The sequence below is a fragment of the Mchenga conophoros genome, linkage group LG22 (genome assembly GCF_057382185.1).
Source record: "Mchenga conophoros isolate Kocher_MC1m ecotype Shallow Benthic linkage group LG22, M_conophoros_male_GT1.1, whole genome shotgun sequence".
NCBI classification, from domain to species: Eukaryota; Metazoa; Chordata; class Actinopteri; order Cichliformes; family Cichlidae; genus Mchenga; species Mchenga conophoros.
In genome coordinates this window covers 17,767,231-17,794,174 of record NC_140546.1, presented here as the reverse complement: position 1 = coordinate 17,794,174, position 26,944 = coordinate 17,767,231, and the positions used below count along the sequence as shown (strand labels likewise).

Sequence of the window (26,944 nt, the reverse complement as noted above, 5' to 3'; positions counted from 1 at the left end):
GCAACAAACACGTACCTTGATGAGGAGAAGCAGTGCAGTAAATCCTGCAAGGTGATCTGACAAGATGAGACATCCCAATTTGCAGTAAAACTCTACATCCGGCATGAAGTGCTCACTGAGGCCATTGGGTGATTTCATAAATAGAAACCCAGAATAAACCTTAAGGCAGGGGTGTCAAACTCAAATACACAGTGGGCCAAAATTCAAAACTGGAACAAAGTCGCGGGCCAACGTTAATATTTATTGAAAAAAATCTTCCTCCAGATATAACAAGGAACCTTTTCTTAAAGACTCAAAAAAGTTTTGCTGAAAAACTGAATATGGAATAAGCAACGCTTAATACTGAACGATATAGAACTTATATAAACATATATAACTTAATATTGCACACATGCAAAATTGAAATTCCAATTAAATAACATATCACTGGAATGCATTTCTTAAATAAAAATTGTATTTGCAGCCTTCTGATTTAAATTTTAGCAGTAAACTTTTTCCCCAGGCTAATAATAAATGTAAAAATAAAATAACAATAATAAACCACTTAACTAATAAAAATATCATTAAACGTGAAACCATTCAAGCCCATGTCTGGGAGTAGCAAGACAAATTGCACAAAGAAAATGGTAATTATAGCTCAGTTTGCTACACACTGATCTACTCTGATGCGTCCAAGCCAGATACCTGGCATCTCTTCTTGGATGCTAGTTCCTCAATGTCTGGGCTCAGGCTCTGAGCTGAGGAAATCCTCAGGATCGAGTGAAGGTGTTCATCGGTCAGACGTCTCCTGTGAGATGTTTTGGCCATCTTCATTGAGGAGAATAGTTGCTCACATAGGTAAGTGCTGCCGAACATGGAGAGCATCTGAGCAGCGTGGGTGCGGAGCCCAGGCATTGTGTCAGGGATGAAATGTGGAAATTGTGAAGCGCCCACAGCATCATACTTTGATTTCAGCGTGTCACTACACTGGAGTTCAATCAGCTCCATTTGGAGGTTTGTTGGTGCTTTTGCCACGTCAACTGCAAAAGGATTACTGAGCAGTTCAAATCGACATTTCTGGGCGTCAAAGTCGGCAAACCGCCGGGTAAACACAGTACTGAGTACACAGAGTTTTTCAGCAAACTGTACGCATGGGAACACAGCAGTAGAGATTTGCATGTTCATCGTTTGGCAGCAGGGAAAATGGCCCAGGTTTCCTTGTAGCATCTGATTCTGCCACAGGCACAATTTCGTTTTAAAAGCCCTCACTGCAGCGTACATATCTGTGATGATACGCCCCCGTCCCTGAAGCTGCAGGTTCAGCGCATCGAGATGGCTCGTGATATCACACATAAAGGCCAGCTCACACAGAAACTCTTGCTCCCTGAGCTCAGCTGTGTCTTGCCCTTTGCTTTCCAGAAACTGAAATATTTCCTCGCGTAGCTCGAAACATCTGTTCAGTACTTTCCCTCGGCTTAACCACCTCACCTCCGTGTGATACGGCACGTCTTCCGAACCACACTCCTCAAGAAAAGATTTGAATTGGCGGTGATTCAGGCCTTTGGCTCTTATAAAGTTAACTACTCGTGTTACTGCGGTCATAACATGTTCCATCTTTAGGGCTTTGCCACAAAGTGATTCTTGATGTATGATGCAGTGATAAACAGTCAGTTCTCCGCTCGCATCTTCTCCCGTACCCTGCCCACCAGTCCGCTCCTTTGACCACACATCGCTGGTGCACCATCTGTCGTTAACCCCACAAGTTTTTCCCATGGCAACTTCATTTCAGTTAGACATTTGGAAACCTCTTCAAATATTTCCTTCCCTGTGGTTGTTCCATGCATTGATTTTAATCCTCAAAGTTCTTCCGTAACACAGAGAGTTGAGTCCACACCACGGATGAAGACTGAAAGCTGGGCAGTATCAGAGGCGTCGCTGCTCTCATCCACAGCGAGGGAGAATGCAACGAAACTGTTTCCCTTCTCCATCAGCTGGTTATTTAGATTGTTGGCAAGTTCACGTGTGATCAGCTACTGTGTTTCTGCTCAGGCTAACGTTTGAAAATGCTTGCTTTTTCTCTGGGCACACAACGTCGCAAACTTTCATCATACAACTTTTCACAAACTCTCCCTCACTGAAGGGCCGGGCTGATTTTGCGTTCTCTGCTGCCACAACAAAACTAGCCTTTACAGCAGCCTCACTTTGTGATATGGCTTTTTTGAACATAGTCTGTTGTGAAACAAAACTTCTTTTCATCTCTTCTGCTTTCCGGCGCCTTTGAGTCATGTCCAGGTCCTTGTACTTCTCTTGGTGTTTCGTTTCATAGTGTCGTCTAATGTTGTACTCCTTGGTTAAAGCCACATGAGCTCCACATACAAGACAAACAGGTCTGTCTTTTACATAGGTAAACAGATATTCTGTCTCCCACCTGTCCAGGAAGCTCCTGTTTTCGTTCTTTCTTTTCGCCATTTTGGGAGAGGTAGCGCGGCAGTATTCGCGCGGTTGCTATGACTACAGTCAACAGAGGAGAGGGCGTTAATTGGTCCTGTCCTGACTGACGTGCCAAAACGCCAACAGAGCATTCTGGGAGTTGTAGTATTAGCAGTACATGCGCTGCTTAAGACCGGCGGGCCAGCTCTAATAGTAATTTGGTATGGCCTCGCGGGCCAAATGTAATTAGGCTGCGGGCCAGAGTTCATCCTGTTTGGTGGTAGATTTGTTTAAGAGTGCTACATTTCAGATTCAGCACACACTGCAGTTTAGAAAGTGCACAAGGCAAAGGAGTGGGCGGAGCTTTGACATGGCAGCCAAAGGTGCGTTCAATATATGTTACAGCCTGGAGACATTGTCAGGTGATCAATCTAGTTGTCTACCTAACTGCACCGTAGCATTGATATGCTAATTTTTTCACGTTTCAACTAAATTCTTGTTGATGCTTCAATGTGAGCAGAAATGTTCAAATGTGGTCGGGTGTAAAGTGACAACGAATTCTCAAGTGCATCTTTGTTCTTGTTTGAATCTTTATCACCAACATTTCAGCTTGAATGTGACGTGAGTGAGCAGCACAGGGTTGATTATGCGATGGCCACCAGTGTTGGTCAAGTTACTTCAAGGAAGTTATTAGTTACTAATTACTGATTACTACTCCAAGAAAGTAATCCCGTTACTTTACTGATTACTTCTTTTCAAAAGTAATTAGTTACTTTATTACTTAGTTTCTTTTAAAAAAAACATGGTACACAACCTGAATACGTAATAAAGTAACAGACCTTTCAGCCCAATTCTATTTTTCTGCATAATCCATCATATAAAACTGAATCAAATGGAAAAGTCTCTTATTAAAAATTGTTTTATTAGTTTGAATCTTTTAACTTTATTCACATTGCATCAAGCAAAAATTAAATTATATGCAACTGTCTTTAACTTGAAGAAATTTGTTTAACATTTAAACCTATTTTCTGTATATTCCAACACATAAAATAAAATAATTTTTTGTGTTTACACTCACTTTAACAAATAGATGCAAGTAAAACACAGCACAAAATAAATAAAATCAAAGATTCAGCAGCACTAAGTCCTGTCGATCTTAAGTCTATTTTCACCTATTTAGCAGGAGTGGGGCCGGTGGAGGTTCGCTCGGTGCCGCAGCGGTCATGTCAGTGGGGGGATCCGGGGGTTTCTCTGTGAATTTCACATTCCTTTGGCAGCGTGCTCGGTGCTTGCTCAGATTTGAAGCGTAATTTTTCACTGTAGAAAGAAGTTTTCTTCCCACGCAGAGTGTACAGCGGACGCTAATGTTTTTGTCACTTTTACAGAATCAAACTCAAAGTAATGTCAGCACTTCCAAGCTTTAAACGCTGTATAGTCGTACTCTCTCCCGCACTCCATATTATCCATTGTTGATCTGCACACGTCTGTTGCTGCCATGGACATGCATGCGCTTAAGTCATTGTCATGAGACACTCTCACAAACAAAATCACAGTTTAGTAATGCAGCATGCTTACGGAAAAGCAAGGGTAATCTACTTACTTTTTTGCAATAGTAATCCCTTACTTTACTCGTGACTTAAAAAAAGTAATCGGATTATGATGGCCACATAGTGGTTGGAGACTGTGGCACAACCAAAATTATTGCAACGATGCGCAATGAAGTTGTAATCCTGTTGCTGGGATAAAGTTTACAACCATGCGTCGTCAGATATCGCCTTCTTTAGTGCATCAACATGGTGAAAAATGGCAGCTGGATGAAGTCAGTCTGCTAACAGTTTGTATGGTTGAATAAATTAAATCTATCTGAGGTGTGACAGGAACTATAATAAATCTTTGTGCAAATCTGTCACTGTCTACATGCACAGAAATTCCTATTTACAGCTTACATTCATAGTCCAGCTTGATCGTTGTAGATTTGAAACAGAAATTTAGAAATTCCTCCACAAAAATTGACGTAGTTGCTGCAGGATCGGAATTTAACTGCAAACCTTGCTTTAACACAGGAATATAACCAGAGTATAACCAGTCGGCAACCAGGAGAGTTGAGTCTTCTGAAAATAGATATACTGCAATGCGTTTATAAATTAGACAGTAATTATTCACTTTTGCCAATTTCTGGTCGCCTCCACCCAGGCAACCAGTGATCAAAAGTGGTGCTCAGAGGTTGCGTGTGGGCAATTGGTTGCCATGACTACTTGCAGTTGGCCTATGGCAGCAAAAAATTCACTGCAATCACTGGAAAAGCACAGATTTTTACTGCTTGCAAGTACGTTGCTGTGCAATTTTTACAACAGTTTGACTGAAGCTTTAAAAAAATACATTAAAAAGGTATAAAGATATTTTTCAGTTTTAAGGTTTTTTTTAAAAAAAAAAGAAGTGAAATATCTGAAAACCACACAATGCAATTTTAAAAAGCAGTATCCGTGGTTGTGTTACAAATCCACGCCGCATTGCTTGCAGTTTTAGATACCAAACTAACAGTAATGCAACTCTACAGCAGTCATGAGGTATAGGAAGCAGGGTGTAGAGTTTCATGGCTCCATCTGCCGTGTAGCCTGTAGCTGCTTATGATGTTTGGTCTTGGTTCTATACTTAATGCTGGGTGGACACATCCGCTGCTTCCACATAGCCCCTGGTCTATAAATCATTCTACAAAGCGCTTAAATTTTGCTAAATTGGATACATTTCTGGCATAATTTATTATCTAATCAGTGGCTAGAAAAGTTTAAGCTGATCTCAAAGCCCTTTGCTTGATTGAGAGACTGACACATCTTGTGTGAGTTACAGAAAGACTGGGAGAGGATGGCGACGCTAAAAGACACTTGCCTCTGACAAGTGGCAAATGGAGAGGATTAACATAAGCCAATGAGCTACAGAATGAATATATGTTCAAACCTCATTTGAAGTGGCATCTGTGACATTGGCATGCCAATTTAGAGAGAATTCAATCTTCTGGCATCAACTCTCCAAAAGTGTGATTGGACTTGTGAAGAGCCCAATTTGTTTCTAAATATGTGCAGTCAGGCCTCTTTGTGATTACGATACCATATCTGTATCTATTCTTGAGCTTCAGCTGTATTCTCAACTCCATCAGCACTCAAATTAGCCTTTCTTATCAAGTATTTGAGGGAAGATTAGAACATAATACAGTCTATCATTTTGAGAGGCAGGGTTAATGTTTGCCGGGATATTTGAGAGGTTATCAGCTGTCAGTACAAATTGCTAGAAAGTTGATGAAGTCTGTGTTTCATTTGTGACCAGCAGCTAATCCAATGTACCAGACTTGTATTCTGGGATGAATTATTTTTGATGAGGCTGCCATTCCTTTTTTTTGTCAATTTCATGCATGTTTATACAGTCCATAATGTAACTGTCACTGCGCAAGTTTTTCCGACTTGTCCTGAAGGGTTCTGCTTGAGAGTTTTCTTCCAAACGTTTACAGCACGTTATCCTCATCATTGATGCTAAACACCATCGTAATTTTGTTACACGTTTGATTTGGTAATCTCCTTTTTCTTGCCAGGAGTTTGTTTAAATAAATTTATATTTACAATTTATTAGGTACACCTGTTTACAGTAACGGCACGTTTAATGCAAATTTCTAATCGGTTGATCGTTTAATAGCAACTCATTTAAGTATGTAGATTTAACCAAACTATGATGAAATATAGCATCATCCTTCCCATTAATGGTCAAAATGAATGGGGAAGAAAGGTGATTTAAGTGGCTGCGGTTTCTGGATGGTGCCAATATTTCAGAAACTGATGATGTTCTGGAATTTTCCTGCCCTCTTGAGGTTTTTCCAAAACTGACAAACAGAAAATATCCAGTGAGCGGCAAAGGGCCTTGTTGACCCATATGGAAAAGATATATATAAATCTTATAAAGTTTGTATCTGTCTTGTGTGAAACTTGTATGAAAAGCATATAAGAGTGAAAATGGATTGGACTTGTGAAGAGCCCAATTTGTTTCTAAATATGTGCAGTCAGGCCTCTTTGTGATTACGATACCATATCTGTATCTATTCTTGAGCTTCAGCTGTATTCTCAACTCCCAAGATCCCTTGAAAAATTATATAATGAAACTTGTATGTTTTGGATACTTACTAAAACAATGTATGAAAGTAATGAGAAAGTGGCCACTTTCATGAGAAAATCATGTAAGCCTTATATGATTTACTCATGAAAGTGGCCACTTTCATGAGTAATCACATATAGGTTTTTACTATTTCTTTTCCATATGGGGGATCTCAGAGGTCATGGGTGAATGGTCAGACTGCTTCATGCTCAAAGGAGTAACAGTAACTCTAATAACCATGACTTTAAAACAGATGGTCTTCAGCAGCAGAAGACCACACCAGGACCACACCACTGCCATCGGCTAAGAACAGGAAGCTGAGGCTAAAATTCACAAAGTTGGACAAGAGAAGACTTGATTCATTTTACCTGGTCTGATCTGATTACAATGGTAGTTAGAATTTGCTGTGGAGAACATGAATATATGGATCCATCCTGCCTTATATCAATACTTCTGGTTGAGTGGAATGCTGGGGGTGGAATAGTGTGGCCATATTCACTTGGCACAAATTTCCACCTTTGGGATGTGGCGAAACGGAAGATTCAAATCATGAATGTGTAGCCGACAAATCTGCAGCAACGGTGTGATGCTATCGTGCCAATATGCACCAAAATCTCAGAGGAATGTTTCCAGCACCTTGCTGAATCTATGCCACAAAGTTTTGAGGCAGTTCTGAAGGCAAAACTGGATTCAACTGAGTAAGCAATAAAACAACTGCCTCCACTGGCATAGAAAATGTGTTTCCCATTATTTCTAACTATAGTCTTTATGTGATCTGCATAAATAGAATTTAACCACATACTTGGGTTTTAGAAGATGTTCAAGACTATTGGAAGCTCTTGGACGGTTTCTGCTTATGCCTTAGAAATCATCTGCACATTTTTAGTCACCTTTACCAGTTTTTACCCAGTATTTCAAAAAGCAAAATGACAGTCTTTTATGAGACAGATCTTCAGCATCCCCTAATTTTAAGCAAGAAAGTAAATAAGTCTACTTCCCAGAAGGTCAGACTGCTCCTTCAACAAATATGGCTTCACACTGGTTCTTAAAGGCACCTCTCAAAAAAGAATAATATCAGCTAAACAAAAAACAGAAAACATAATAAGTAATATTTCTTTAGAACTATAATTAAAAATCTGTGTGGTGCTATTAAGGTTTATTGCATTATAATGTGAGGTGTTTCTATTATTTAGCCTTCTCTCATTAATACATAAATGGTGCTCAATATGCTCAAAAGAAGAAAAACCTCACAGGCGATATCGTCTATTCGAAAGCATTTTCTAATTAGGGGAATGAGTTAAAATCGTATAAATCACTTCATTTCAAACTCTCTAACCGGCCATCTGCTGTTTGCCTGAACCTTCTCCTGTTTCAAAGCACCAGTTTTACGACTCAGATATTTTAGGAAGCCGCTGAAGATCCTGCGCGTGCCTCACGGTTTGATTATTGTGATGAATGATTATCATCTGTCTTGTTCTCACAGGGCAGCAGAGTATAGGAATGACCAGTTTCTTAGACTATTATCTTTCATCTGTTTGTGCAAATGGCCCTTTAATGCTTCAGAGACGTGTCTGAATAAAATTAGAATAACTGGATGTGAAAGAGGAGGTTCACTCTGGTGAGGCCTGCTGCTTAAAACAAATTGCGTGTGTGTGTGTGTGACTGTAGACGGGACTCGTGTGTGTGTGTTATGTGTGCAGGGGAGCTTGTGTATGCCCTGTCGCATGATAAATGTTCTCTCTCTTATAATCTATGTGCTTCAAAATATGATGTATGTGAGGATGAACTTTGAATTATAACCTAAAGAGTGACTCATTAATCTTCTGACTTTGGTGGGGAGTGGACCAGAGGAATCCATTTTGCGTGTTTATGTTTTATGAATAATGCAATATTGCAGCTGGCCAGTTGGATCTAGGCAATGACGTTCAGACACATAGAAGTCGACGTGGAGGCAAACAGCTCTGTTTGCTGGAATGAAAAGGAGGTGAGTGCACGTTAGCATTCAGGAGGAAGGTCAACAGATCCTGTTGGGGTTTTACTCTGTGTGATACATGATCCACGTCTCCTGGAGATATAGTTACAACCAGCCTGCCCATTCTATCTGCGTCTACTTCCATCTAATTTGTTTTGTTACGTTTTTAATCTTTTTCTAGTTTATTTCCCCACTTTTTTGTTCTTTTGGTGGTTTTCATATATGAAGGCACTGTTGAACTTGAAGTAAACAGCTTGTTATTCTCAGTATCTTCCTCCAAAGAGACTCCACTATACCAGCACTGCAGGAAAACGACTAAAGAGTTTGATGAGAATAAGTGAGGATTGTGGATCAGAAGTACCTGGCTGAGAGCCTTAACGTTAACATTCCCAGGATGGGCATGTCCAGTAAGTTTTAAATCAGTTAAAATTATGGGATTTATAAACGTCGGGGAATTTCAGCTTATAACTGGCTTTAGGTGTTAAATTAGATCCAAAAGGTTTGTCTACAAGCCACATCACATCTTTTAAGGCAGACTTTAGCATTTTCATCATATTTTTTTCTTAAATGTACATACATGCATAAACATAATAATAATGAATACTAAACTTTAAACGAGAAATCAAGATGAAAGGAACAAAGAATCAGTCAATGAGAAAAACAGTTAATGTGCTAGTTGAGAAAAAATCATGACTCAAGAGTCGTCGCATGCTTTTAAATGCTGCTGCTGTCCTTTAGATCATGTAGGTTTTTCCAGTGTAACTCAAGCTTTGCTATGTCACTTTTTTCCATCATACCATCTTCCTGGCCTGCAGGAGTTCAAGTTAAGTAGAGCGAAAGGTTTAAGCTAACAGTTAAAATTCACACTTACAGTTTTTGAGGTAATCTGAACAAAAGGCTTCCAGTATTTCACCAGTTTTCGAGCAGCACCTTTACCTTTAAAGATTCAGTTTTATTGCAGTGAAAAGGTTGCTGTTAGCTACTTGTATTGTAACAGCTTTATTTATCTGTAATTTTGTGGATTTAAGTAAAAAAAACAAAAACATTACGTGATCTGAAGATTGAAAGGATCAAGACTGAAGCATAGAGCTGTAAACATTTCCTTCCTTCATTTTTTTTCCTTCCCACAGCTACTGATTTGTCATTTAGCTTGACGTGCACGATGGCTGATCTCCACCTTTGTCAATAATCTGTTCTTCACTTATCACCAGAAACTCCTCAGACTTATTCACACAACGAGACAGGAAAAGGAACCTGTGGAAAAAACAATAACAATTTAAGAAATGTATTAAATCTGATTAAGATCAGTTGAAATTTGCAACCTAGATATTTTTAAGTCAATCAAAATAAGTATTTAATGTGTCAGATTTGAGAAAATAGTGAAAAATGGGGGAGATTATATTAAAGGATGCTCAGTTTACTGATATTTGACAAGTCCTGAGAACTCAGAGGTTGTCAGTGTCGCATATTTTATAATTTTTGATTTAAAATGTTAAATGATGATTAGTACAGCCACGGCACTTTGGCACAGGCGGTAACTGCGATTTTGCAGATTTTTTTTTCAGTGAGCACTTCCAGCCTAACTGTACAATGAAATAGTACTCTGCTGAGATCATTTTTAACAGAAATACGCCTTGTTAGAATTTCCACAGCCATTTATGCATCTTCTGGGTCAATTATTGTTTTCCATAGGGATGCAGGATTGTCCGTGCTGCTATTCCAGATAGTCATTTAGGTCCCGAGTCCCTCGTGGTGTTCTCAACCGCAGTGACAAAATCCTTTTCACAAGGAAATGTAAAAACCCAACAACTTATCAGGTGAACCCAGACACAATGTAAGAGGTGATTTAGTCTGAGCAGGCTACATGTCACCAGGGCTTTCTTTGTTTCCCTGAGGTCTGATTTGAACTTAAATTGCTTCTGTGAAGACCTGGCTTGGCTTCTCATTATGTTGCCCCTCCTACTGCTCTAACATTAGGGAGCCCCATGTGCTGCGGTGTACTGTGTTCTCAAATGGTAATGCCCTCATTCTTTACCGCCATTACTACTGTATAACCATCTGTCAAACTGCTGTGGAGGGTTTTTAAAGTCTTATTTTCCAAGTAACAAACACACAAGAAAGAAGAGAGAAACTCAGTTCTTTATAACTGAAAACATGTTATTGCATATGTTAGAAACATTTTACACAATTAAAAATAAGAATAAGCTAAATGTAATGTAGGTCATTTTTCCCACCCTATAATAAAGACCTATCCACAGACACGGTCGAACGCTGCCTCTTAGGATAAAAAAAATATATTTAGATTTTTAATAATTAAATATTACAGTTTAAATGTCAAATATTAAAATATGATGCCTATATTAATATTATATTTAAAAATATTAAAACCTTTAATTTAATATATAACATTTTGATAAATATGCTTATACCATTTACAGTTTCTTCCCATGAATTCGATCAGATCAATATCATTCATATCTGTCTGCTTAATATGTTGATTAATTAAAAATCAACATCTGGAGAAAACTGATAAACACCCGGACTCTGTCCAAAGCTAATAAAATCACCTACCAGAAATTAATGCTGAAAAGACTATAATTATATTATATAATTTTTGTGTTTTCTGCAAACGATTCCTCAGAATGATGCTACTGACCCAAGTGACACAGGCTAATAAAATAATTAGGACTACTATTTTGGATGAAAAATGCAGTAATATGGTGTTTTTCAGCTGCTGTAGGCATGACTGATGAAAGTCAATGGACGCTCTAAAATTTGTTGGTTTTCCGAAATTTGAACAGCTAGGAAGCTTGCACAAATAAAAAAGTTGCTGCCCGGCTGGAGCAGCAGTGCACACTATGCAATATCATAGCATAAAACATGGATGTGGTTTCTGGGTTGGAAAAACTGAGCCAATATGGAAGCACCTTAAATTTGCATTCTGTCTGAAGTCCAACAGACGTCGATAGCTATAGTTGCAAAATGACTTACACTCCTGTGTAGACTTCTACAAACACTTTCGTGCTGAATTTATGTGTTCAGTCACTTATTCGGGGTCATAAACAACAACAACAAAATTAAGTATATGTTGTAAATCTTCAATTCAATATTTATATAGCGCCAAATCACAACAACAGTCATCTCAAGGCGCTTTATATTATAAGATAGACCTTACAAAAATACATACAGAGGAAAACCCCCAAAATCAAATGACCCCCTATGAGCAAGTACTTTGGCGATAGTGGGAAGGAGAAACTCCCTTTTAACAGGAAGAAAGCTCCAGCAGAACCAGGCTCAGGGAAGGGCGGCCATCTGCTGCGACCGGTTGGGGTGAGAGACACAGATAAAAGACATGCTGTGGAAATCTTGGTCCTACTATGTAATAAAATTCTCCAGTCATCGTGTAATTGACAAGGTGGTTAGCCAATGAGCACAGGTTTTCACCTTCAGACCCGTCCAAATGCCAATCTCAATGCTCATAGAAAATGAAACCAGCGAGCTTCTATCAGCATTATCCATATATAAGTGAACACAAACATGTAACTGCTTAATTGCTACTTGTGTTGACACAAGTAGCAATTAAGTAACATAATCATTTTACATTACATTGTTTAACTTTGTTAAACTTTGGAATATTTATTTTACTGTATTACAGTTCATATTTTTCTAAATTTCACATTCATACTGTATTGCTTTTTAAAAGTCATATTTATACTTTTTTGTATTTTTGTATTAATAATGTACTCTGAATCTGATTCTGAAAAGTTTTAAATGAACACATTTTCCACGTGCTGACTTTTCCTTGGATAGAAACGGAAGTTGGTCCACCTGAAAAGCACATAAACCACTATGTTAAATATTGTATTTAATAAAATGTAATGGAGCTCTGGGAGTGCATCCTCTGCCCATTAACCACACCCGCGGTTACATTTAATGTTGTTTTTTCTTTGCTTAGGCTCTGCCAAGTTTCATAAAACCCAGCTTGCTATTTCCTCTTTAGTCTTGCTGACAGACAAACAGCACCTATCACATATCTCCACCTTGGTTCGTGCCTTGGGGAAGGAAAAAAGAAAGTAAGTAGGTATCCAAGGGAAATCATTTAATGCATGCATGTTAACTTTTCTCTGGACTTGATTCTCTGCCTCTCATTTGTCTGTGAAAAGAATGACCACTGCTCCTATTATAGAGCTTAAATTCTTTTTGTGTGCCTGTGATAATATCCGCACACCTGTACACACATATGATGAAGAGCTGTGCAGCTGGCTGACCCATCACAGCCATCTGAAACAAGATAGAGAAGGATATAGCAGGCAGAGGAGCATACAGTAACAAACTCGTAACTGCTGGCAGAGTGCCTCTCACCCTTCTTGTGAGCAGCCAGGCAGCAATAACCAGATGCATCAAGCACACATTACATCCCTGTACCCTGTGTATTTACTCTGCCATCCAGCCAGAAAGATTAGTTTAGCTGGAGAGTTGATTTATGGACGACAGAAAGTAATCCCTTCTCGTCCTGCGCGCTATAGTCGTGCCTCCTTCTTTGCCTCTGCGCTGAGCTTACACAGTCTGAAAGCCCTTGATACCGTGTTCACCCTAAGGTGTAATGTTTGATAATATAACTACTGCTTCTGTCACCCAGAACCCCCCAACCCCATCCACACCCACAGCAGAGCCTCCACCCCCCACAAATATATTACAGCCCCACAATGCTTTGAGATTTATGAGGGAGTTGTGGCACAGGAGCGAGAGAGAGGGAGATAGAGAAAGAGAAAGGAGGAGGAGAGAGAATATGCATTGATTGAAAGCCCGAGATAGTCCCATCCAATCCTGCCCCAAAGAACATCAGTTATTTTGCATCCTGACACAGCGATTGATAACTCGTAAATGTGTGTGGGGATGACAAATGCAGATGGAAACTGACTCTGACAAAAATGATAACAGCATTGGTCTCGAGGGGGTGATGGAGGTGGAGGTGGGATGCTTCTTAAAATATTTAATAATTGATACGGAGGCAGTGAGATGCTGTTTGACCCTGGAGGAGTGTGAATGTCATCAAAAAATTGCCAAGACTTTGAAGTGAAATACATTAATGATCTGTGTGTGTGTGTGTGTGTGTGTGTGTGTGTGTGTGTGTTTCCGTGATGTGCATTTGTATCTATATGCATTTACAGAAGAGGGTTACAGGTTTAGGCCTGTATGGCCACTGAACTGTATAATATTTGTATATGAAGCAATAATATTTCCCCTGAATCTGACTAAATCCACAGACTCTGTCTCATGTAGAAAATTTTACTTTTAAAAAAAGGAAAAAAAGGCCGTGAACATAACACAGGTACTGTTTATCCATCCAAGCCATCTTATCCAGTCCAGGGTCTCTGGAGGACTAAAGGCTATCCCAGCTGTCATAGGGCAACAGGCAGGGTACACGGCTTAACCTGAGGGCTAACATAACAAGCCAGACAACCATCCACTCTCACAGTCAACTGTGAATCACCACTTAACCTAAACCTATGCATGTCTTTGGACTGTGGGAGGCACAGATTATGTTCCTCATTAAAAAATAATTAAGAAAACCACTCAATAGCGATGTACAGTCATGATAAAGGGAAACTACAGACTCTTTTAATTCTAAGGTAATAAAAAAATCTTATGAGGAACAAAACCTAAACCAAAGGAGGAGTGTGTAAAAAATTAAGTACACCCTATGATTCGATAGCATGTAGAACCATCTTCAGGAGCAATCCGGTTGTTCAGTGATGACACGACGAATCCTACTTCCGGGCCTAAAGTAGTCTGTGTTTAATATGGCTTTTGTGTTGTTAACATGTTTAATGTTTTGTATTTTCTCTTATTTGATCTCAAAAAGCTCCTAAAACAGTCAGTGATCACTGTTGACCTCCCTTGGCTTTTATTACCGCTAATCATTTATTTAAGCTCAGTTTTTAAAACCTTAGGATGTAACTACAGCCCGGCCCATGCAGCAGTATATGAATGACTAACCTCGTATTGTGGAAGGATTATCTCAGTTGTTCTCCTGGCTGAAGTTTGGTCCTTTTACAGCATCCTGCCATGCGATTACAGTTCCTGACGACCGAGAACACTCACGTTAACTTTTATCGAGTGGAAAAAAGTTAGCTTGTTTATATTATGCTAACATAGCCGTGTCGCTAGCGGTCACGTAGCACATCATTATATACCAGCTAGCCCAACTTCAGTAACCCTACAAACGTCACTGCTGTTTAGTTTCCTGTCTTCATTTATGCTGGAAGTGATAGCAGAGCTGTACGTTTTAATTTGTTTCCAAAACCCCGCAGTCAGGACATGCTATATTGTATTTAGATAGAAGCTAGCGAGCTAAGTCCCTGCTAACTTCTAACTCCGTTAAATGTCATAAATTCCGTTTTCATGGATGCCTGGATGTTAAACTCAATTGTTACACCTGGTAGAGCAGAACGCTGATCATTTTATTAAAGATGAAAGACTTTAGACAGTTTTTCAACTCTCAGTAATGCCATAGTGATCGTTTGATATATGGACCTGCAGCGGAGTTTAGGTCCAGACACGGCTAGTGACGTCAGACTGAACAACCGGATAACTTCTGTAATGGTTTTCTCTATATCTTTGTCAGTCTCTCACACCATTACGGAGGAATTTTGGACACTATTCTTTACAATGGCCTCATATGTGACTCTACTCTGGTATACAGAGGAGTTAATGGTTGACACGGTGACTACAAGGTGCCCAGGTAAAAAAAAAAAAAAAAAAACCCAGTCCAAATCATCACTCCTCCTGGTAATCCTTTCAAACAAGCCATACCTGTTCAGTCTTTTTCTAACTGTTCTGTCATGAACTGGAACATTTAACATGATAACTCAGGTCTGTGGAGTCTGAGAAGTAGCTCTTGGGCTGATTTTCGCAATATTTCATTGCACCGTCTGACCTTGGGTTGGATTTGCTGGGACGTCCACTCCTGGGAAGATCGGTAACTGACTTGAATGTCCCACTTGTGAATAATCTTTCTCACTGTAGAATAATGGACTTTAAATGATTTGGAAATGACCAGATAACCCTTCTTTGACTGACAGACAGCAATGATTTCTTTTCTCAGATTATTCCAAATGTTCCTGCTTGGCATTTTCTTAACACACACATGAATACTCCAGACCAGGAAAGAAACAACACTGACGATCAGGTTATCGAGTACATTTGATTAGCAGCTACTTACCATCTCAACTCCTGTGGAAGCAGTAAGGGCGTTTTTTACACAATGCTTCCACGTTTTGACTTAATTTTTGTCCATGTAAGAACCAGATGATTCTTTTCTAATATGTTAAACCTTACGTATAATTGAAAGAGGATTTATGGCCTTGTTTATGATTTCAGTGTTGCCTAATTTTCGAGGTATTTTAAAATTAAGGGCCTTTAAATTACTGACGCTTAGAGGAGGAGCGCTTTATGGTCAGCATAAAATTAAAACTCACACACAGCTCAGAGTAATTGGTGAAAAAAAAAACACGATCTACTGCTTGCAGCTATGGATTCTTTTATTACAACATATATTACGATATAAAAAATGTACCGTGCTTTGGATCAGAGCCAAACCTGAATGTCTCAGGACCATATGGTAAGTTGCAAACCCCTGTGGTGGACACAGTGGGAAGCAGAGCGGTTTCGTCAACATCAACCTTGTTCCCACTGTTCTAAACAAGCCTAAAAATCTTTCTCATGTCTCATTTGGTATTAAGACAAATCAGTCTCAAAGGAAGAGTATGTGAAGCATTTCAATCCTCTTACACTAGTCTGATGTCTGAAAAGAAACAGACAGTTAAGAGGTTCCAATTAACAAAGTGCATGAGATTAAGGATCGCTCTTGGTAAAGTCTGTTATACAGACTCAGTGATGAAAGAGACATGGATAAATAACATCATAGGTTTATTTATTTTAGCTTATTAATGCAAGAGAAGATACCTGAAAAGAGAAAACGAATGTGGCTGTTTATTTTAGAACTTTCAGCCAGATTGATGAACTGCTAAGCGGGACCACTGGGAAAGGCCAAAGGACCAAAGTAGTCAAAACCCATTTGCAAAATCACACAGTAAGAGACTGCAAACAAAATTACCACAAAGAAATGTAAGACACAGATCCATCCATCCGTGGACAAGAAAAAGATAAATGGTAGCAATAGGCAGGCAATAAAGCCAGAGAGGACACAAAAAAGCCACATCTTTGCATTGGTTTTACACCAGTATGAGTCGTGCACAGCATCTTGCCTAGTTTAGGGGATGTTAGTGGGGTTCATGCAATACTGTACACACCATCCACTAATGGACGAGAAGTCACTGGGTCCGCCCCCCCCCCCCCCCCCCCCCCCCCCCGGGAATGCAGGTATTGAGCACTTTCCTCCAAATGCCATCACTTTATTAAATGAACTTCTCTAAAAAGCCGCACTAACATTCTGATTAAGGTTGGACTGATGTTCCTCAGAAGTTAGTTCAAGCTCCCTCTTTTTTTCTTTTTTCTTTTTAAATACGTTTGACAACGCCTACCTCCTGAAAGAGGGGTGAGGAGCCCGGAGAAGCAAAGGAGAAGGAGACGACAGGAGCAGAATGTGAAGAGACATTAAAACATTTCAAATGAAAGGTGCGTCAGAAGAGCTTGTCAGTGCATTACCTCCAAGATTAAAGGGGTCTCGGTGTCTTCTGTCGGGTTCAAGGGAGACTGCATAAGGATTTGGCTCAGACTCTTAAATACCTCTGTCGACTAAGATTCAAACAAACACTTCCACAATAATTACATGTTGACTTTTCTTCGTTTCCAGCAGAGAAGGTAAAACATTTTAAAATGAAACTCCTACATTGTCAGCATAAGCACTCGCTGGTGTTTATTCAAGCTGAGAATTTTTAACGCTATTATTCACTGATTAGGGCACATGGCAGAGAAAATCGTAAAATAATGCCATCACAGTTAGAAGCCTTCTGAGAGTTCAGGAGGAATAAGTCATTTAGTTCAGGTATTAGTTAGGAAATGAATGTGCCATTGGTTGTCATCAGGAAACAGGCAGCCATGCCAAAACTCTTTCTTGACGGTATCCTCGAGGGTTGACATTTTGCGCTCATATTGCATTTTTTTTTAGCTCTTTTATGGTTTAATACATGCACAAATGTCCTAGAAGTTACTTATACTGAACTATACACCCGAAGAAGCTGTCACGCTGCTGTTTCTTGCCTCTTGTCTCAAACCAAAGCCTTCATCTGGCCATTACCTCCGACATTCAGCTGGAAATTAGTAAACGAACACTTTAAAATCTGTGGCATTTTAAAGCAAAACACATTCACCCTGTGTTCTCTAAACCAGCGAGGAGCCCGACTGGAAGCCGTGGACTGCTGGTGTTCTTAATAGCAGTAGCTGTCAACACAGACAGGGTGGCTGAACTCTAGATGTGCCTGTCAGACATTCAAGCAGCTGTGACCGGTGCTGCTGAATGCAAACATGAGTGGCCATTTGTATGAATTTGGCAGGCTGAGATGTGACTGTCAAAACTGTGTGTAGACACATGTGGTACCTGTCTTACCAGTGGAGGAAAGTTCTTTGTACAGAAATGCTAAGAAATCCTGATTGAATGTCAAAATATTTTGACAGTGTCTCGACCCTCGAAACGGGAGTTTGACAAAGCGGTATGAACCCGGTGTCCATTTGCTCGCTTGATCTAGAGCCTTCAACCACATTACATCCTGAGCAAACTGAATACAACTATGCGACGCCACTGAAGCTTCGAAACACGTTAATGAGCAGATGTTTGTTTCTGAGGCGAGCCTCTCTCGAAAATACATTTGTAGTGTTGTTATGCACAGCTAAATTCTTTCTCAGCTATGATTCCATAGTAAAATATTGACTTGCTGGATTTCTTTAACCGATTTTAGAGTGTCACATTTATGACAGTCAGTAAACAAAGCACAGAGCAAGGTTTACATCCAGAATCTGTGACTGTAACAGCACTTTAGGAAAGGTTCAAGAAACCTGGCTTTGAGTTGGTATTGAGTATTAAGTTCATGCATTGTGGACCGTATCCGACTAAACTGCACGATACTCTCCCTCCAACCATTCAGTTCAGTTTGAATCCATTTTATTTATATAGCACCCATTCATAACAACAACTAGCTCAAGGCGCTAAACATTGCAAGGTATAATCTCTGCAATATTAAAAGAAAAAAAAAAGAAAATCTGCAGATCCCGTTTGAGCAAGTGGTTGGCGATGGTAGTGAAGAAAAACTCCCTTTTACCAGGAGGTGGCCTCCAGCATCTCTCTGGAAATGGGAAAGAGAAAACAAGACGGAGGAGCAAACACAAACTATGTGAGATAAAGGGAAAATTTGCTGTTGTCATTATAAGCACATAGGGGAAGAAAAGAACATTTCATAGGAAGTCCTGCAGCAGACTGAGCTTATTCAGGGCCATCTGATCCAGCTGTAACTACAAGTTTTATCAAAAAGGAAAGCTTCTTAAAAGCAGAGACTGTCTCCCAATCTAAACTGGGAGCTGGTTTCACAGGAAAAAAGCTGAAGTCTTGTAAGCTACCAAACATCACCCAAAAAGCAAAACATTCAACATAGCCAACGCACAGCCTTTGCAGACAGTGGCGTCGATTAAGAAAAAACTGGTAGGAAAATAAATTCTTACGAATGTTAGTTCAGTATTTATTTGGAAAGCCAGACTTAAAAGAATGCAGTTCTGACTTGCAGTGACTTACATCTGATTTCGAAAACACGTTCCTCTTTCTTTGAGCAAATATCCACTGCCTAGATTGTTGCTATGGCAATCATAAAGTGCATATTGGGCAGCTTTTACCACTGCCTGCCACAACACAAAGTCTCCTCTTCCATGTAACTTTCTTGCACACAATAATTTGTTGTAATCTTACACTTCCAATACTATAATTCAAATTCTTCTGACACATCTGGAACAGAGCTGCTATGTGGCCTCGGCAGATCACTCACAGCCCATACAGGTTTAAAAACAATTACTCAACCTCTAATGCAGATGGCACATTGCTGCCTGCAATGCCTAGCTGTGAGAAGCCGTTGAATTATATTTGCTTTGACTTTCTTGTCAGCCACAAGTACAAACACACTCCTGTTGTGTTTGAGGTTAATAAAACAGAGTGCTCTATGCGAATAAAGCCCCAAAACAATTCACGGGAGACATTAATTTAAATGCTTTAATAAGAAAGACAACAGAATATTCCAAATGTCAAGGTTTTGGAAAAACCTTCCAGAACAAATGGACATATCTCTCCTACAGTAATGAAAAATGGCAGCATATAATAACCCAGAGTAAAGCTAAGCTACTTAATGTAAATTCTGCCCTGGAGAAGGAAACAGTGCTCTCTCTAGTTGACCGCTGCAAGGACGTACGTACACGCATCACAATGAAGACAAAGAGAAAGGCAGAATTAGTATGAAAAACTGTGAAGACTGAAAGAGAAATGGCTGAAAATTGATTTCAAGTTCTGTCAGTGACGGCGAAGAAAACCGTGCGCGGAAAAAACAACATCTCTCACCAACTGCCTTGAGAAAACAAAACTGTGCCATTAAAAATATAATAGGATTATCGTTTCTGTTTGTTTGTCACGGTGGATCAGGAAAATTAGAGTTAAGAGAAGAGCTTAGAGCCACATTGTTATCACCACTTCAGAAAACGAGGCGCAGACACAGACCATTTGCATATTCATTTACTGCTTTTGAAATTCACCTTTTTAATTAGTCTGTGTGTAACAATCACTTAATATCTGCAAACACCTTGACACGGAGAGCCACCGCAAACAACGTCCTCAGCTGCCGAGCGCTTAACGCGGGATCATCAAACAGCGGGCTGGTGTCTGTTCGAGTGATGCCTGAGTGGGAGGAAAAGAAATGAAAAAGAGAGGAAAAAATAAAAGTCAATGAGATGAAGGCTAACAGTCACTCTCAAGGTTGTGGGAGCTGTGCTTGTTTGTTTTGCTGTTTAACTTAAAAACAAAAAGAAGAAGAAGGAGTGAGAGAAAAAGCTTCTGAACAGAAAGTTGTACCGAGAGCACCGAGTCAAATCAGCCGAGTGTGTTGTCTTGTTGGTTGTTATTTTTGTTGGTTTTCCAGCAGGCAGGGTCTTCAGAGGATGACACAGAGAACCTTCTTATGCGTGCGCCTATCACACCGCTGCTGTCTTTGGTTCCCTCTTGTCATAATTACCTGGAGAACAATGAGGGTGCGACTCTGAGAACTGACCATTGTGTGCAGATATTTCTAATTATGTGAAGATGACATGAAGAATTTTTTATTTTATTTTTTTCCATCACGATGCTCGATCACAGCTAAAGGAAAAAACAAGCAAGAAAAATGTGTGAGACTGAACAATCGTATGATGCCTTCAAATGGCAAAGTGAAAATGTAAAAGAAGTTAGTTTTTTAAAGATCTGAGCTTTCAAATATCTCTTAAGTAATGCTAAGAGGTATGAGAGGGTCAAGTTTCCCTTTAAGAAGCATATTAATGTCTGCATGCATTCATGTATTCTTCCCCTTGCTTCTTGAATGTGTCTGTTGGATTAAAGCAGACACATTAACTCTTCACTCTGCACCTGTTCTTCTTATAGAAAATTCAGTCACACTTTGATTTTTATGCAAAAGCCCAACGCAAACACTTAAACAAATCTACTTACATTAAAAGAAAACTTGAATAGCAAACTCATTATTCCTATTTGCTTCCATTTGTTCTCATTTACTTTTAAAACTGTTAACCTCTGCATAAAATTTACTCTCTATTTAATTTCACTTTTATCCTTCATTGAATGAAGACTTGGAAGAAGAGGCAGAGGTCAAAAGAGATACTATAATAACATTTAAATCTATAAAAAGATCAAAAACTGTAAGATTATTGAAGCCTTCATAGTTATTGAACTTTATTAGCAACAAAGATCAGGTGAGAATGTGAGCATAAATGGTTGTTTGTCTCAATGTGTTAGCAACAGATTGGTGATCTGTCCAGGTATCCTTCCTCTCACCCGATGACTGTTGGGGTAGGCTTCAACCCCAATGAGACCCTGAATTGGATAAGTGGAAGACGATGATCGATGTTGTAATCGTATCATCAGATCCGTCTTCTGGACAGTTGGGTGAAAAGAGGTACTGAGCTGTCAACTGATCACCACCTGGTGGAACGCCTGGCAGAGGCCCCAGTCCGCAAGATCTTCAGCTCCTACCGTCAGCAGAGTTTCAACAGCATTTCGAAGGAAACTTGGACATTGTTGCATGGATATCAGGACCTCTGGATTGGCAGACCGTGGTGGTGGTTCCCATCTTCAAGAAGAGGGACCGGAGGGTGTTCTTTCTAATATCCCACTATATATAGTGGGATATTATAATATTTATTGGGTTTTTTTCCCACATTTACCCAAACCCTAAGTGCTTACTCAGCAAGCTTATGAGCACACAGTGTCCTCACTTGTTCAAAATTCTGTTGTATTTAAAGGAGACAGCTGTTCAGTGTTTCTGCTAAGGCCTTAGCCTTTAGTTTGCACAAAAGACCAAATAGCTTTGAGAAAAATGAGACAAACCAGAGAATGTAAAAGCCGTGTAATGTGAATTGTGTTTGTTGTGGGAGTAAGTCACAACTTTAACGCTGAAGATGAACACTCGATGTTTCTTGTTTGCATTTTTTCACATTTCACCATCACTCGGTGAGCAGTTGGTTAATGCGGCAGACAAGTTGGTCAAGTTGGTGTCGTCCATACAAACTGCAGGCGGCCACACAAAACTGGTGGTGACCTAAACAATCACAGAGGTTTCTGGAGCAGAATAGAGTTTTCAGGAGGGTGGCTGACAAGTCTCAGGACCTGCCACATTTAGTTTTGAGTCTGTTTTTAACCAGTCAGAAGTAGCATCAGTAATAGATGCACTTTGGAGATAAGATAAACTAACTTATCTGCTCTACCCTTGTGTCCAAATACGGTCATGTGTGAGTAAAAAAAAGTGAAAAACAACAGCTGATATCCAGGTGAATACACATGTAATTTAGCAACATAATCAATTTGACTGTTGGCTCAATCAATGAATAAATAAAACTATAAAGGTAAAAGATTTACACACTAAATCTAGTGCATCATCATCATCAGTGAATCCACTGCACTGTAGAAGAAGCTGGCGTTAACATTTACTTTCAGTCATTGTGAAGCTGACAGCTGCCAGTCAAGCCTCTCTGATGTCTCTCAGTACTGCAGCTTTAGTGGCTGTTGGCGTTCTGCTGATCATAAGCAGTAACAGATGTACAGCTAATGAATGGGGTGTTCGGACAGACTCTCTCTTGATGTTAAACAAAGCTCTGTAATGTGATGCCGGACTCATCGCAAATTGATACCCGCCGCTAAACTGGCAAAGAAAGGCAAGTTAGGCAGGCTCACAGCCAAATGCAGCTGGGCAGCGACTGTGTTCAAAACGAATCTTTAAGGCACTTCCTTCATTCTCAGTTGCGGCAAACTTTCCTCCCAAAGGCAAAAAACCTTTTTGATCTTTAAGAAACAACATATAATCAAGAGTAGCTCCCACACAGCAAAATCTCCAGTGTTAAATTAACACTAGAGAGTGTCTATATGGGTCCACACCTCTGAGTGTTAAATACAACACTGTTGAGTGTTAAATTAACACTTTTGACAGTGTTATATGTTTAAAAGTAACCTAGTCAGTTTTGAAAATTAACAATGACTAACACTGGGCAGTGCTGATTTTCTAACACTGAAATATTTCTAACATTTTGAGTTATTTTCCAGTGTTAGAAAATCAGCACTGCTCAGTGTTAGTCTTTGTTAATCTTCAAAACTGACTAGGTTACTTTTAAACATATAACACTGTCAAAAGTGTTAATTTAACACTCAACAGTGTTGTATTTAACACTCAGAGGTGTGGACCCATATAGACACTCTCTAGTGTTAATTTAACACTGGAGATTTTGCTGTGCATGCTGTATATGCACTATTACACCTCTTAGCATGATTGTGGTTAGCTCATATTTCAGTCTGCGTTCTGCATTTTTCAGAGAGGTTTAGGAACAAATAAGTAAGAATCCAGTTAGATTGTCTTTTGGTCCACATTTAATTCTTTACAAACAAAAACACATTACATTCGTATTAAATATTTGAAATCTTAGATAAAACGATCTCTGACTAAAACTTAAAAATATATCTGGGACAACAGTGAACAGAAATCCAAAATCACATTTCCTTAAAACAAGTGAGACATTGTCCTCTCACTTTGTGTCTTTAAATAATTCAAAATGAAAAATGAAAAACGATTTGAGATCACTTTCCTTTCCCATCACTCACACAGATGGCAGCCTGGCTTCCCTGACTGGCAGATGACATGACAGATGTTATTTCATTTCTCTGCTTCTGTTTGGACAGAGAATAATAATTGGATCTGTTTAATGGCACTCTCTCAATTTTTCTCCGTTATAGCTCCATTTTGTTTTCAAACTGCTGCCGATTTCTTGCTTTTTAGCAGTAAACACTACGCCGCTGGCAGGAGGCGGACTACTTTAACAAGCGACTTAAATGTTTCAATGTAATTTACTCTCACTTTAATATTTCTACAGCAGGACGACGCAGCTAAAAAGATGGATAGGGCCCGAGTGTTTGTCAGAACTTTACCTGTGCGCCGTTCAGTGCTGAAATTATTTAACTAGCTGAGGAAGGAAAAAAAAGGCAACAAAAAAAACTTTTCCTTCCCCAGCTGTCACTGTGGAAAGACACAGTGTGGCATCACGTTGGGTTTTCTGGACATCCCTGCGGCACTGGCAGAGCGCAGCCACTTCACTCTACGCTCGGTAACCAAACCTGTTTTATTCTTAGGGTACCTAGCACTTTCTGACACATTTGATGTGTTTGCATGTCTCTGTATGATGTGTGTGTACATAAATAACACAACTCTGAATATCTGTGTGCAGTAAGGAGGGCTGTGGGGAGGAGGTGGGGTGGTGGGGGGCATGTGGATGTTCCTTCTGCAGTGCTGTCTTGTTGCCGCATTTCTTGCTGACAGGTCTGATCAGAACGTGATGACAGCCTATGATTGTCAAAACGCCTGTCGCTGAGTGGCAGATTGGCTTTGGCTCTGCCTTATTTCCCACTTCCCTTCCCCCTGGTTTTGTCACATCTCTTTCCCAGCACTGGGGTTGGCTTAACTCAGAGTGAAGGTAAGAAGAGTTGCGTACAGGCAGCATGAGGAACTCAATCTCTGCGTGTTGTGTTAGGGCCATTGTAGATGTCATACGTTAATACTCCCACGGCGGTGGAGAAGGAAGCCAGATACCTGACAGTGTGGGAGTTAAACCAGGAGTTGGAGAGCAGAGTTTGGTGAGTATCTTGACAAACAAAGCAGAGCTGCTCCGTGCATTGTGTCTTGGACAGGTGTGACAAGAGCAATAACTGTAGTTTCCCCAAGAAGAATGCTTGAAACCGCACTCTTCAAATTATGCACCAGCAGATACAATTTTTAATAACCTTCATATTTTAGTTAGAAGATAAGACAAGATGAATCTCCAAAATGAAAACCCACAAAAGTAACAGGACTTTATCTTGCATGCAGCAAGACTTTGGTTTCGTTTTAAGAACAAGAATTTGTTTGTCTGTGTTACACAGAGCGTAATTCCTGAACACTGAATTGAAATAATGTTTGCATTATGCATAAAGGCAAAGTTCAAGTGAGAATCGATCAGTTTCAAAACAGTGTGGGTCTCGTATTAGATCAAAAAGCTTTGAATTAAGCTTTTTGGTAAATCTAAGGTTAATAATTTTCATTCAGCAAAATAACATTTTCCACAGTGCATGAGGCTGAGCAGGAGTCATGTTTGAGAAGCTGAGTGAAATAAAAAAGAACGGCTCATGACTGCAGCTGACTTGACTGGAAGCAACAACACACAATAGTCCTATTATACCAACAAATTATTAAAATAAAATAAAATAAAAAGATTTATTCACAGGTAAGTATACAGATAGCGTATCAGTTACACCTGCATTCATTTTGATAAAAGTGCAAGATTCACTTTTTATTGTATTAACTGAGCACTGATCATTAAATGTGTTAAAATTATAATTATATATATATATATATATATATATATATATATATATATATATATATATATATATATATATATATATATATATATATTCTGTATCAGGAGCAGTGTTGGTCAAGTTACTTGAAAAAAGTAATCAGTAACTAATTACTGATTACTTCCCCCCAAATGTAATCCCGTTACTTTACTGATGACTTATTTTCAGAAGTAATTAGTTACTTAGTTACTTTTTAAAGCATGATTTATCCCCTAAATTTGTTTAACATTTAAACCTATTTTCTGCACATTCCAGCACATAAAATAAAACAGCTTTTTGTGTTTACACTCAGTCTTTCAAATAAATGCAAGTGAAACACAGCAGAAAATAAATAAAATCAAAGATTCAGCGGTCCTATTTTCACCTGTATAGCAGGAGTGTGGCAGGCGGAGGTGTACCCTGGTGCAGGTGTGCCGTGGTCAGTGGAAGAATCCGCGAGTTTCTCTGTGAATTTTTCCCATTATGTGGCAGCGCACTCTGTGCTTGCTCGGAAGTTTTGGGGGGGTTTTCGCTGTAAAAAGAAGTTTTCTTCCCACGCAGTGAACAGCGGACGCTAATGTTTTTGTCACTTTTTACGAAATCAAACTCAAAGTAAGGTCAGGTACTTCCAGGCATTAAACGCTGCACAGTCATATGCTCTCCCGCACTCGATATATTATCCATTGTTAATCTGCACACAGCTGTTGCCATGAACGTCGCACTCGCTTACGTCACAGTAACGCAGTAACGCAGCGTGCTTACGGGAAAGTAACAGTAATCTAATTACCTTTTTTGCAATAGTAATCCCTTACTTTACTCTTTACTTGAAAAAAGTAATTGGCCCATCTCTGATCAGGAGTGGTTGAAGGCAATGTGGATCTTCCACTTACTGCAAATGCCTCTTAAGGTTCCACAGTCCTCTGTTAATGTGGCTAACTTTGGAGTATTAATAAAAAAAGAGATCTGATCCACAAAACTGTATTATGTTATGCATCATTACATGAAATCTGTAGTAATTTGGCAATTATTTGTGATGAAAAAATTGCAAATGTGCTGATGTGTACGTGCACACAAATTCACATTTATACTTACATTCAGAGTCCGGCCAGAACCTCATAGAAATTACTCCACAAATAGTGACGTAGTTGCTGCAAAATGGCATTGACTACGACTTTTCTACTATAACTGACCACTCAGGGGACTTTTTAACTACAAGCCTCATTCCTCATTCACACACACTTTTGTGCGAGCACTTTATTCTACATATAAACACTTTGACTAACATTCGCTCGCTTGCACTCTGATGGATGCTT

The 26,944-nt window shown here is 39.4% G+C and overlaps 1 pseudogene; it reads right to left on the bottom strand.

Annotated features, from left to right (window-relative positions):
- Positions 1-279: 279 nt before the first annotated feature.
- LOC146549244 (general transcription factor II-I repeat domain-containing protein 2 pseudogene) lies at positions 280-2,448 on the bottom strand (annotated as a pseudogene).
- Positions 2,449-26,944: the final 24,496 nt, after the last annotated feature.